The 12833-nt window shown below is 42.0% G+C and overlaps 1 protein-coding gene across 2 annotated transcripts in view; it reads right to left on the bottom strand.

Annotated features, from left to right (window-relative positions):
• Nucleotides 1–12833, bottom strand: part of LOC410427 (serine/threonine-protein kinase 26) — a 78346-nt gene that overhangs the window by 56046 nt on the left and 9467 nt on the right. Inside the window, exon 1 of one of the 2 annotated variants that reach the window (XM_016915740.2) lies at nucleotides 1173–1318. The exons of the other annotated variant lie outside the window; for it this stretch is intronic. The gene's annotated coding sequence lies outside the window, so the exon portion shown is untranslated. Of the gene's footprint in view, nucleotides 1–1172; nucleotides 1319–12833 lie in introns of those variants that run through there. 2 annotated transcript variants of the gene reach the window in all.

Consider the following 12833-nt stretch of genomic DNA (forward strand, 5'->3'; position numbering starts at 1 on the left):
GAACGCGTAAGAAATTTCGATAAAGGCCTTATAATCCAGTCTCAAACAAATTCTTGCATTGGATCGAGTCTACGTTCGAGTCGTAAGAAATTTCGATAAAGGAGAAGAGTCCGCGAGACGAGTTGGTCGGAAACGGAGACGTTCTCTTAAAAAGGGAAACCGCAAGAGGAGACAAACAAGCGTCATCCTTGTTATTTTTCAAAGGAGGCGTTTCTCGTGACCGGTTCTCTCGTTCCACAATGGCGCCTCGACGCAACTAGATTGGAACTCGATTCGAACGAACCCGTCTCTGCCTCCCGTGCACCCGAGCAAATATCACCGGTAGAGAAAAAAAAACCGTGCGCGTCACGCGATGCTCGTCAACAAGTTGGAAATTGGTATTCAGTCAGTCAGATAGCTAGCCTCTCTTACGGGACACGAAACGGGGGTTTCGACCGTTGATCCTTGGCCATTTTTCTCGCCAATCAACCCCCCTCTCCAACTATAAATAAACTACTATGATAAAAATAAGCCTAGCTCCTTAACGAACGCGCCCGCGATGCGGATGGAAGATTTTTTATTCGCGTGGCGAGGACTGTTGCGTTCTGTTCGCATTCGCGTCGACCCCTTTATCGAGAAAACCGAGCATCGATCGAGAAGGAGGAGGATTTCGCGCGAACTTTTCGCCAACTTTTCGCGATCTAAAAATAAACCTGCCCATAAGGAACAACGGCACCGCCGTTTGGATTATCGATCGCAATTAAGCGGAATGATGCGAGTTACGCGGAGAGAAACGTGTTCCATCCAACGATCGATATTACGTCGGAAAGGAATAAAAGAAAGAAAAGGAAAAGCTGGGATTCTAGCTCGAATTTCTGGGCTAAGAAATCCACGTCCCGCATCGATGAGTCATACGTACAACCATAATACGTTACCGCTATCTTTATGTTCTTCCAGATTTAACTGGCAAGTTAACAAGAATCGTTGCACGATAGAACGAGGCGAGGGTGAGCTTATAACGAAACTACGTATAAATATGTTGTTTCGACGATTTACTTAAAATTCCCCCGTTGACGATTGTAGTTCCATCCATTCGTCTCTCACCCACCCTCTCGCGTAAACAAAAACGCAAACAACTCGAAAGGAGAAAATGAAAAAAAGAAGAAAGAGAAGGGACAGTGACTTGAGATTACCTCTCAGGACGAATCCATCCAGTTGGTCACGCACTGGTGCGTACCCCTGGCGGGCAAGAGACAGATCGCGACACTTCACTTCGAAAGGGGTGTCTCGTATGATTCGAGATATGCACCGGTGTCTTCCGGAAGAGACGCGCGTCGACTGAACGCTCCCTTAGCCGAGGGACGGATTCGCGTTTGGAACAACGGCGACAACGGCGGCGCCACGACGCAACCCCTTTTACCAGCCAGCCAGCCAGCCAACCAGCCGGCGAACCATCCAGCTAGCCAGCCACCCAGTGGTTCTCTCGCTCCCCGCAGTATCGTCGCAACCCCCGTATATCGGCTGAGCAACCCCCCACCAAGCCAGCATTGAAAACTACGCGGAGAGGGGTTGCGTGTATCGCCACGCGCCCGACAAACTGGAGGGGGTGTCTGCTGGTGGAATTACTTCGCCTGGCAAAAACTCACCCTCTCGCGTCTCTCTCTCTCTCTCTCTCTCTCTCTTTCTATTGCCCTCAGTTGGAAACGTTGGAGTGGAGGAGAGAGAGTTTAGGAATATGACGAGCGAGAGGGGCGAGGGCCGTGTCAGGGGCCGATGTACCCCGATCTGAAGGTCGCCAGGCACAAAGGAGATAAATTGGAATTTGGGGTTGTTCCTCCCTACCGATTTTCTTTTATCGGTTTTACCGTAAGCGGCTGCTATTTCTTGCGGAAGAAATACACGTAGCGAATGTTAATACCGATTAAAAGAAACACTCTGCCACCTTTGGATACGTTTTTCTTACTCTTTTTCTTCTCCCTTTTCGTTTTAAGGAAAATGGAAATCATCGAGAGTGGAGAAGCAAGGCTCTCTAAGGTATTATCGTAAGGCGGACAAGATTTGGAGGGGTTTAGGGAGGCCGATGCACTCTCCATCACGAGAAGGAAGGGTGGTGGTGGTGGAGATAAATCGGGATTTCGTGATTGTTACCGATTCCGAGACGAGAGGATCGTTTCAAGTGTTTAGCTCCCTCGAAACTATGATTGGAAACTTGAGAATTGGAGAGTGGATCTCTGCGAGTGAATTAATATTTAATCTTCCGAGTGGTTTAAACAACGGCTACGAGTTATGCATTATAATAATAATAATAATAAATTTGTGAATATAATAAGAATTCGAATGGAAATTTAAAAATTTATTACACGCCAAAGTTCGAAGAAGATACATCCGAATCGTAAATCGTAAACGGAATAAAGAAAAATGAATATTTCATGGAATTAAAGATTAGAAGTTTCGAAAGCGAACAAGTTTCTCCCCTTTTTTTACACGGGAGAATGAACTTGGAGCGGAGCGGAGAAACAGGAGAACTAGAAGACGGGGGCAATGTACCACGGCTCGAAGGTCGTGGCACCGGTATGGAAAAAGTAAATTAGGATTCGGTATCCACGAAATCTGTCGGGCTTTCGCCCGAATAAATCGAATCGGGGGGATGCTTAAGTCGTCTCTGTAGATACCGAGAGAGGGAGGCTCACCCTTCCGTTTATCGTCCGACAATTGATAAGACGCGGATAAACGTACGAAATGAAGAGAGATCGTATCATCTATTTCGCAAGCAATTTCGATCAAACTTTTATCAAACAAAAAAAAAGAAAGGAATAAATAAAATCGATTCGAGAATTAACATTTTTTACGATTTGGTCGAAACGAAAAGGGAAAGAAATCACCAAAACTCGAAGAAAGATTTAAATTTAAAATGCCGGCGAATGAATGAAGTTGGCGGCACGCTGTTGCCTGCTGAGAATTCCTCCTTTTCGAATCTTTATGAACGCTCGTCCTAATATTTGATGACTTATAGGGGAAGGAGGAGGAGATCTCGCGCCTCGAAGGTAAAATTAAAAGCATCTCCCGCGATCTCTTTCCCGGACAATAAGAAAGATAATACTCGGCCGTGGAAAGTGGAAAATCGTGGAACGTTAACTTCACCAATCGAAACTTTTCGGCTCGGTTCGTGAAAATGCTTGGCGACAGATCCCTCGCCAGGTGGAATAAAACCCGTCCACGCGAACTTAACGCCAACTTTCCTCCGCCCTGTGTTGTGCAAGATAAATTAGAATCTGTCACTGGTGGTGCTGAAGCTAGGAGCAGAGAAACGAATTCCCTTTAAGGAAACGAGCTCAAGTTTTTGGAAGATAACAGCGCCCGAGAGATCAATTATTTTATTTCTTATCTATTTGTTCCCGACATGTAACCAATCGTTATCATCGCTCCCGGATTGATTGAGAAAAAAAATATCCGAGGAGGGAAGAAATTAAAAGCGCGTAAATCGAAAGCTAGCAAATGGCTCGATCGGAGGGAAAGCGATCGCGAAAAAAGTAACCTCGAGTTATCTTTCAAAGCTGCAAGATTTACACGAGACCCGACCCGCGGCTTCCCCGTAAATCCCCGGAGCACAATGCATTTAAAAAAAAAAAGAAAGAAAAATCATGAATATTCATCCATCCTCTCCAACCCTGGAACCCCGCCGATGCATCTTGGACCTTTGGACGTTGTCGGAGGTACAAATTCCGCGGCCCGGCTCGCTCGTTGATCGGAGGCCACGTTGAAAAATATAAATTCTGCTAGAGCAGGTTGGATTTGGTTGGACGGGGATGGCGACGGGAGGTTCAGGCTCCGATCGAGACGAGATTGGTGCAGCACGGGGCACCGGGAGGGAGGGAAACCGGTTTCCTCTCGGACCGGGTTGAAGGATGTTGGCGGTGCCTCGAGGATATAGAAGTTGGACGGGCTTGTGGAGAAAGATCGATCGCGTCGCGGCCGACGAATTCTCGCCTATCGTGTAATTTCGTGGCCACTTACGCTTATGCTTTTTTACAGGGGGGATAAATCGATAAATCGGGGAGGGATGGTTCGAGTAGAGCGCGTGGTGGAAAAATGACGAATGTTCCCGATCCCGAGAATGCGATCGCAGAGAAATTGGAAGGAAGGACGATTTATATCTTCCCTTTTTTGTATAAACACGTACACGCTCCCCCCCTCCTCCCCGCGTCGTCTCGCGTGTACGAGACACGCCTTTCTTCCCGACAATCGTGGGCCACTAATGGAACGAGAGGAACGTGCTACGTGGACTATGTGGAAATTTTTCTGGAACACCGCCAAAGTTCTTTGATTAAAAGAAGGATTATTGTTTCGCTTCCGCCCGCTATAACGTTTCCCTCGGATTTTCGGATTATTCGAAAGACGTACGTGCAATCGTTTAAAAAAAAACAGGCTTTCTCGATTTGGAAAGGAAAGTAATAAGTGTGATTCGATCGAGTTTTCCCCGGAAAATGTGTCGCGTTTCACAGGGGAGGGGAGAGGATCCTCTCGCGGTAAAAGATCAGATTATTCGCGCGTAATAAGGGTTACGGGCTTTATAGAGCGTGCTATGTGTACCAAGGGTGTGTCTACTTTGCGCCATAGTTGTTTCCCTCCCCTTCGACATCCACGGTCTCGTTAATTTTATTCTCGTCTCGTCGTGGTTTCTGTGCCAGCCAAGGACTGGAAACTTCTCATCCAGAAACCGATGAGAAACAAAATAAATCTGGGCTTTTAGAGCAGCTCGTAATAACAACCTAGATCCTCCGTCGCTGTGACTTTTTTAAAAAAAAAGTCGCTAATTGAAAGAGCGCGCTTCTTGAAACTAGTTAATGGAAAAAGAACGAACGAAAAGGAAAGAAAGAAAGAAAATGATAATAATAATAATAATAATATTAATAAAAGATCGTGATACGTGAAATTTCTCGAGTTCTGGCGGAAATTAAATTTCTCACTTCGATTATCCAAGATCCGAGACAAAAATAAGAGGGAAAAGGATCAACGATCGAGAAATCGTGTTGCATGCAAGTTACACGAGTAATATTTCAACATTTCAATGGTAATCCATTGAAATTGCGATGAATCGAAGCAAGGCTAAGCTGTAAACATATCGATCGTCTGGGCCGAGGAGATGCAGCCTTGCACAGGCTTTGTAACGCCGGGAAGAATGCATAACAAGAATACAAAGCGAATACTTACGAAACGGATCGTTGTTCCAAGATTTATAGAGCAACGAGAAGCATTAATTTTTCTCTTCCCTATCGCGCCTCGAACCGTTCTCGTAACCTCTTTTCCATTTTAAGTGCATTTTGTTCGCCCGTACCCCCTCCTCCTCCCCCCAGCCACCATCAACTCTGAAATAATTCACTTCCACTCTCCTCGGTGGTAAAATCGTATTCCACTTCGTAGGCACGTAATATCGAAAGGCGAAACGTTCGGGGAATCGACTTATCAACGGGTTGGTCCTCGATCCAAAGTGGCACGAAGAGTATCTTCGAGGGTGACCCAACTTCCAACAAATCCTAATGAAAATTCATCGCGTCGAGCGTCGGCCCCCGTTTTTCCGAAAAACCGATAAACGATCTTGTCGCCTCTCCGAGGGGGGAAGGGACATTGCTATTCCTCCCTTTGGTGGCCGCGGGATCCGAGCAACGATTACTCATCTTTCGAAAGAATATAGCCGTGGAATTCGCACGATCGTGACACACGAGGAACGGAAACCCGATAATAATATATAGGATCGTGACGTGCTCGCAAGAATTGTTCGGATTGGCAATAAAGCGTTTGATGAATCACGTAACCCAACGTTTGACACATTATTATAAAACGCGATCTGCGCGCGTGTTTTCCAACTTGAAATTGAAAAAAAAAAAAAAAACGACGAGATAAATGTCCCCTTCGTGTGATTAAGGGAAATTAAATTAAAAAAAAAAATACAAGGAACTGCCGTGAAATGATTTTTAGACAAGTTTTAAAGAGAAAACTGGTCCGGTGTTTCGAAACCTACTCGACGTTTTTACTTCCTTTTATAATATTTATGCAAGAATTTTTCAGGATACGAATCGACAGATATGGGAACTCAACTTTCTAATATCGTGTCTAATAATCAATTTGTAATTCAAATTGGTCGAACGTAACAACTCGTTAATTACGTAATTTTGCAAGACGGCACGCGCCTAATTTGTTTACACGTACGCGTTTTCCTTCGCATCTTTGAGAACGAATTTGATCTTATACACCTATCGACCGATCTCCATCCAAGTTCCATTAAAATTGGACTCGAGGCGAGGAAAAGTTTGGGAAAACGTTGGCAATAACGGAATGCAAATGTGCGTGACGCGGCCGATAAGAAGATCGATCTCGAAATGTTCCTCCATAAAACGATATGAACGATTGCATCGCGGAAATCTCGATGTTTCATTATACCCGATTGACATACCCGTTCACACGGGAGCCTGTTTCCGCGATGTCTCTAACATGATGATCCGTTTCTGCTGTTATGAGTCACGCAACGCGGCTTGAAACAACTGCGTAGAAAATATAGGCATACGCGGAAACTGCAGCCCGTGAAACTAGAATCACGTTGCACGGAGCGCAGTCAACATATATTTCTCGGAATATTTTTTCTTTCTTTCGTTTTATAACGAAACGAAAAAGTTAATAAAAAACACCGATCCATTATTCGTTAATAAGCAAAATTATAATTTGCCTTCGTCTAAAATTTCAATATTTTTGTTCTATCTATCCTCTTCGATCCTCTAAAACATTCCACGAATATATTATTGTCTCTTGTACGAGAGAAATTTCTATTTCGATCAGTAGTTTCAATCGAATTCTTTCGCAACGATGACGATCGATGACAGAAGTCTACGTTTCCATTTACGTTTCGTTCCGTTTTTAAAAGTTTAAGACTACTTCTTCTTCTTTTCGTTCGAGAAGAGACAAGGGTCTAGGAGGGGGTTTAATTATGATAGAGGGACCCGATGGAAACGTAGCATGAAAGTTCTGATTAACGTTCGGGGAGCAATTGAAAAATAGCGCAGAGCCGATGTCTCTTTCCGACGACACACTCTCCGTTTAAGTATGTAAAATTAATTAACGTTAATTAACGTTCACCGCGACGGAGGAGGATTGTGCCGCGAACGAGTTCGTGGCACAAATACGGGGGCGAAGGGATTACCACCACCACCCCTGGCAAGAACCCATTAAAAACTGCCGAGGCTATTCGTCCACGCGTGTTAAAAAAAAAAAATATTCTGGCCTCGTAAAATTCTAAAACCAAAAATTCGATCCCCCTTTCGTAACGCGGTCCTCCATTTCGGGATTAAAATCCTTCCTCCGTTAATTCTCGATCGATCGAATAATCCTCGTCGAGCATTTCGAATTTTCATTTTTCTCTCTCTCTCTCTCTAGGATTTTATGCAGGAAGAGGAAGAGGAGAGAGATGTATTTCGAGAAGAAAAATTGGTTGGAAAGGGAGCGGTGCAACCTCAGCGAAGAAAGGTTAAATCTTTCTCGTTCCCGCCGCGATAACGACCGGGGGACAGTTTAAATCGGCGTTCGAGCCTCCAACTATCTCTCTCTCGAATAAGATATCCAACGGTTGATCTCTCGGTGGAGTAAATCGGCTTCGTGGAAAGAACCGTGCCAAGTTCTCGACTTCGCTAAGATCTCTGGGAAGTCGCCACCGAGGCTGGGTTCCTCGTTATTTCTTCCACTGCCGAGTCCCTGACCACCACGGTGAATCAGTGGAAACGTATGGAACAATCGTGTTTCTCGAGGCGGGCGCGAAGAGGAAATGGTGTTCCAGGAAGGAAAGAAGGAGAGGAAGGGGGAGAAGCAATGGGAAGTTAAAACGGGGAACGGGAAAGAAAGAATTTCGAGGAGAAAAATCGTTGGAGGATTTCGCAACGTGCATTCCGTCAACGTATACGACTTTCGAGAAGATCTCGATAAGAGATTATATTGTGAGAAATTATAATTTTTATCGATTCTTTTATGCGTGTGTGCACACGTCGAATGCAAATATTTGCATAAAAACGGATAAATTAGAACGAGATAAGTGAATCGATTACTTTTTGAGTCATCGCATTCTTCGGAAGATCTTATCTTTCCTGTTTGCGCATATTTTCATTATTGCGTGTGGAATGGCCTTAATTTAACGCGCGTTTTAAGGTAATAAGGTGAGATATTTGAAACAACTGTGTCGAGAAACCTTTCGATACCATACTTAATTCCCTCTCACGCAGCCAAGAAAGTGAAAAAAAAAAAAAGAAAGAAAAGAAAAAAAAACAAACGAAAGACTCGGTGGAATTAAAATAAAAAATCCGAAATAATTGCGAATAAAAAAGGATAATCGGTGTAAAAAAAGGAATCGATTCCGAAGTGTAATCGTACGGACGATTTATTGAGAAATTTATCAAGAAGAAAGAGAACTTGGAAGGAAAAGTAAGAAAGACGTCAATTTTGCAAGAATTGATAAATATTATTTTCTTTTTTTATCGCGATATATCGCCTCTATGAATTTTAATTGCCGAACGAGCGTACGCAGTTTCCAGAACGTATGAACAACGGCTATATTTTTCTCGTGTGCTTGATTAAAATATTAATTGCGCGACACATGCGGGTAAAAATTTCGCGAAATAAAAGCACCGGGACCATAAACATAAGCAAACAGAGAAAATGGCACAGAATTCCCACCTTCCACGTTTCCCAAAAAAATTATTTAATATTCATAATTATCTCGTTTGCAAAGCTAATTCCTTTTAATTTGAACTTGATTCATTTAAAGAAACTAGAAAGAAATTAATAATTTCTTCTTTTTTTTTTTCCTTTTTTGTATCTAATAATCGATATATCTTTAAGAATACATTTTCTACAAATGATAGCATTAACGATTAACTTATCTTAACAACGTCGTTAATTACGCTTTATAATTCTTCTGCTATGTCTATACACGTCTATCTATGCATATAAAATGATTCACGCGTTTCATTAAATAATCGGGATAACGAATCTTTTATATGCCACTGATTTCTATATATTTCTTCCAATAATATTCTACGATCTCACAAGACGACAGATATATTTCTTTTTTCTTTTTTTTCTTTAATTTCAATATTCAATAAAATTGCAAATAAAACACGCGAGAAAAGTCCACGTAATTTTCTCTGGAATAATTGAGTCGAACGAAAGATCTACGATCGTTTAAAATAAAAAGAATACTTCGTGATAATAAAAAAAAAAATTGCAAATTTGCAAATTACTACACATCCTTTTACACGACATAATTTATATAACGAGGCAAATTAAATCGTTAGAAAGCGATACCAAACTACTCAAAATATCAAAACTAATTTTTAATACGCTATTTTTTTTAGCATTATCGTACTCTCTTTTAAGTTCCCCCTTTAAGTAAAACTCTTATCTGTTCGTAGATTTGTCAAAACATTACTTCTGATACCTCGTTATTTCACATTTGACTGGTTTTTACGACCTCGTTATATCGCGGTTACTTTCAATCGAGCGCCAATGATTAATTCCATTCTTCCTCCACTTATTCTTTTACAATACGTCTTTGTATAAAAATTATATGAATAATTGTTAAAAAACTCTTTGTTGCATACCGCACACGATATAACATAAGGGGCGAATTAAAGCGTAATATGTTTACGATGTCGCGATGAAAATACATGCTCTTTCATTAATACCGGCCAACAGTTTCGCGAGCATAGATCAACTATAACTACACGATGCACTTACGGCTCGTACCGTTACATCGCAGTTCCCGTTCCCGTGTATAAAAGCGTTCAACGCGCGACGCGTCAGGATCAATAGCCTTGAGGACTTTTATCGTCGGGGGATAAATTACGTTCCGGATAACGCGACACCTACCAACCGGTAAGTAGACGAAACAATTGCGAGAAAGGAGCGGAGAGGTGTGCTGACAAAAGGGAATCAGTACCTCGATCGCCAATTTAATATCGGCCCTTTGAGGGGCGAGAAACAGGAACGTAATCGAAAGATAGAATTCCCCTTACTCTTTCCCTAAAAGTTCGTGAAAAATTCATTCTATCGAGCCTCGATTAATTTACGATCAAAAGTGAAAGGGACGATGCAACGGGATTTGTTGCACGGGAATTTTAGCGTACACCTTGTTATCCAGCGGATTAGAAGGCGGTGTTTGATGTTTCCTTGACCTCAGCCGCCTTTATCGATCCGCCTCCCTCAACTATTTGATTAGAGATCGCCTTAATTAAACGCGTCTGCCCTTTAATTCCGCCCCATCGCTTTACCCTACAAAGTCGCCGCCGTTATCAAGAAGAAGAAACGGTTTTGGAAGCTTCGTATCATCGAAATTTGAACCTTCGGTTTTTCCATATTCGCGCATATTCACCTCGGGAGCTCGTTAATCGAACTTTTCGCCGATATGTGATTAAGAATGAAATGCAATTTCGTTGGTACGTGGAACGGGATAAGCGGCGTTGGCCAAACGCGGCGCAAGCAAATTGAGCATGAGATTGAACGTTAATCCTTAATTTGTCCTCGAAGCTATCGTTTCGAAATGGATTTTATTACGTAGATAGGCAAAGGAGGATCGAATCATGCTACGTGCATCGGGTATTTTTGGCGATTCGCGCATCGATTTTCGGATTCGTAACATCACTCGGTTCGTGCTATTTTTCGCCCGCTTTAAATGGATTTTTCAAGAACGACGTGGTCGATCATTCTCCTGCTAATTAGCCGGTTGAAGGCCCCGAGCGGAAAATAGAAGAGATTTCCGCATACCAAGCAAAGCGCAATTGTGTCGACGCGACAGCCTATACGACGAGGGGTGGATACCCCTTGAGCGTGGAATACGTATTCCTTCGGTTGTTACCCTGGCCATCGACCGTCTGCGGGGCGCGTGTCCTGGGGCAAGGACCTCTCGCGTATCCTATCAACCGTTCGCTTCGTTGCTTTGCGATTGAAAAAAATATTTCTCGCCTCGTTTTCCTTCTCCTACAATTTTCCAATATAAATACTCGATCGTTCATGGGAATAATAAATATATATCGAATCGGATATATTTTAAAATGAAAACGGATGAACAAAAGAAATTTTACTTTACGAAGGAAAGTGAAACTGAGAAATTGAAAAGGAAGAATAAATTAAATCCGAGATGAAAAATACGAGCGGTTGTTCGATTATCTTTTTCTCGATTGTCGACCAACTTTTCAAGAACCTCCTCCATTTCTTTTCTTTTCTTTCGATTAAATGCACGCCCATCGAGTTCAATCGCGTGTTTCTGTATCAAGAATCATATATTTCTCGAACGAGGTTAATTCGGTTCACCTATTAAAACGTATTAACGTATGCAAATATTTCCGCGTTAAATTTTAACGAGATAATGGCTGATAATCGTCTTACGCGTTATCAATTACCTATAGTTAATCCTTATTAATTGGGTGAATATAATTTGAGAAATATATCTAACGGGATCATTAGACGGAGAGGCGAAACGACGATAAAATAATTATAACTTTGTAACATGGTTGTAACAACGCCGAGTATTCGTTAATAAGTTTGGCCAAGGTTTATCCTTCGTAATTAATACGCGTCTCGAATCGAAGTACACCGGGTTTAGAATTCTGAACGCGACGAGAGGTGTACGGTTTATTGGTTATGTCTTCGGTGCATAATCCAATTCGCGAAACGGGCTTTGCTGCAATGCACGAGTACGAACAAGTTACTCGTGTACTCGTGCGAGCTCTTAATATCGACAGAGATGAGATGAACGATCGACAGAATTCAGAGCCAATTCATTAGCGTTAGACTTTATTCTATCGCGGTTGGAATACGTGCAAGAAGATGATATCGAGTTTTCTGAAACATTGACCGGATTATAATTTCAAATATATATTTTATCTAAATAAAAAAGAAGAAATATTCATAGAATTTCACCGTTTGATTAAAATATTACGATTTTATTATCATCTCGAATAATCCACCATTGCGAATCGTGAGATTTTCAAAGGATAATGGATTTTTTTTTTCCCCCTCTGCTTTCTACAGTTGCAAAATGGCAACGTCATCGATAGTTATAAAACAATTTCGGAGGCGTGGAGGCAACGGTATCTTTCTTCTTATACATACTCCTTATAAAGATGGATATAAAGACGAATTCCATTAGAGACATGGAGTATACATTAGTGTCACTGTATCAAAACAACCGGAATATACGTGTAAATATATTATCTGCGTTTATCTTATACGTTAATTTTCTAGCAGTATCTAACTATTTTAATTGGCTATTTTTTTATGGAAAATTTTTACGACCACGCGTCCCCCTTAAATCATTCAAATCACTGTTGAAGAAGAAAAACAAAATTCTTCGATACAACGATACCCGTAACGACGACCAAATCCTTATATACTTCGTCACGAATATACGTAAGATTTTTGCCAACGATTTTTTTCGAGAAACAATTTTTTTACCATGTTACAACATGTTGAGAATCCCCAAGAAGAACGTCCAAGAAAGTGGAACGCGTTAGAAAGCAACGCGGAACGAAATGTTTCAAGGCGCCTACACGGTTTTACAAATTCTTTAAAACGTGGCATCGGGGCCTACATCGTTTGATGTAGCCCGTTTTAAAGAGGGGTTCCCTCTAGATGTCCCACTAGATGTGGAACTTGTTCCCCGCCTCGCGAGACCGAGTTTTCGCTGAGGAAAAAGACGCGTCATTTTCCTGCGCTCGTTTGCACAAGACAAATCGATGCACTTTGCGAATAAACAGGGGACTTGTTGATAACTTGTTACAAAGATATATGGAATCCTCAAAGAAAATAAATAAAAGTAG

Source organism: Apis mellifera, linkage group LG13 (genome assembly GCF_003254395.2).
Source record: "Apis mellifera strain DH4 linkage group LG13, Amel_HAv3.1, whole genome shotgun sequence".
NCBI classification, from domain to species: Eukaryota; Metazoa; Arthropoda; class Insecta; order Hymenoptera; family Apidae; genus Apis; species Apis mellifera.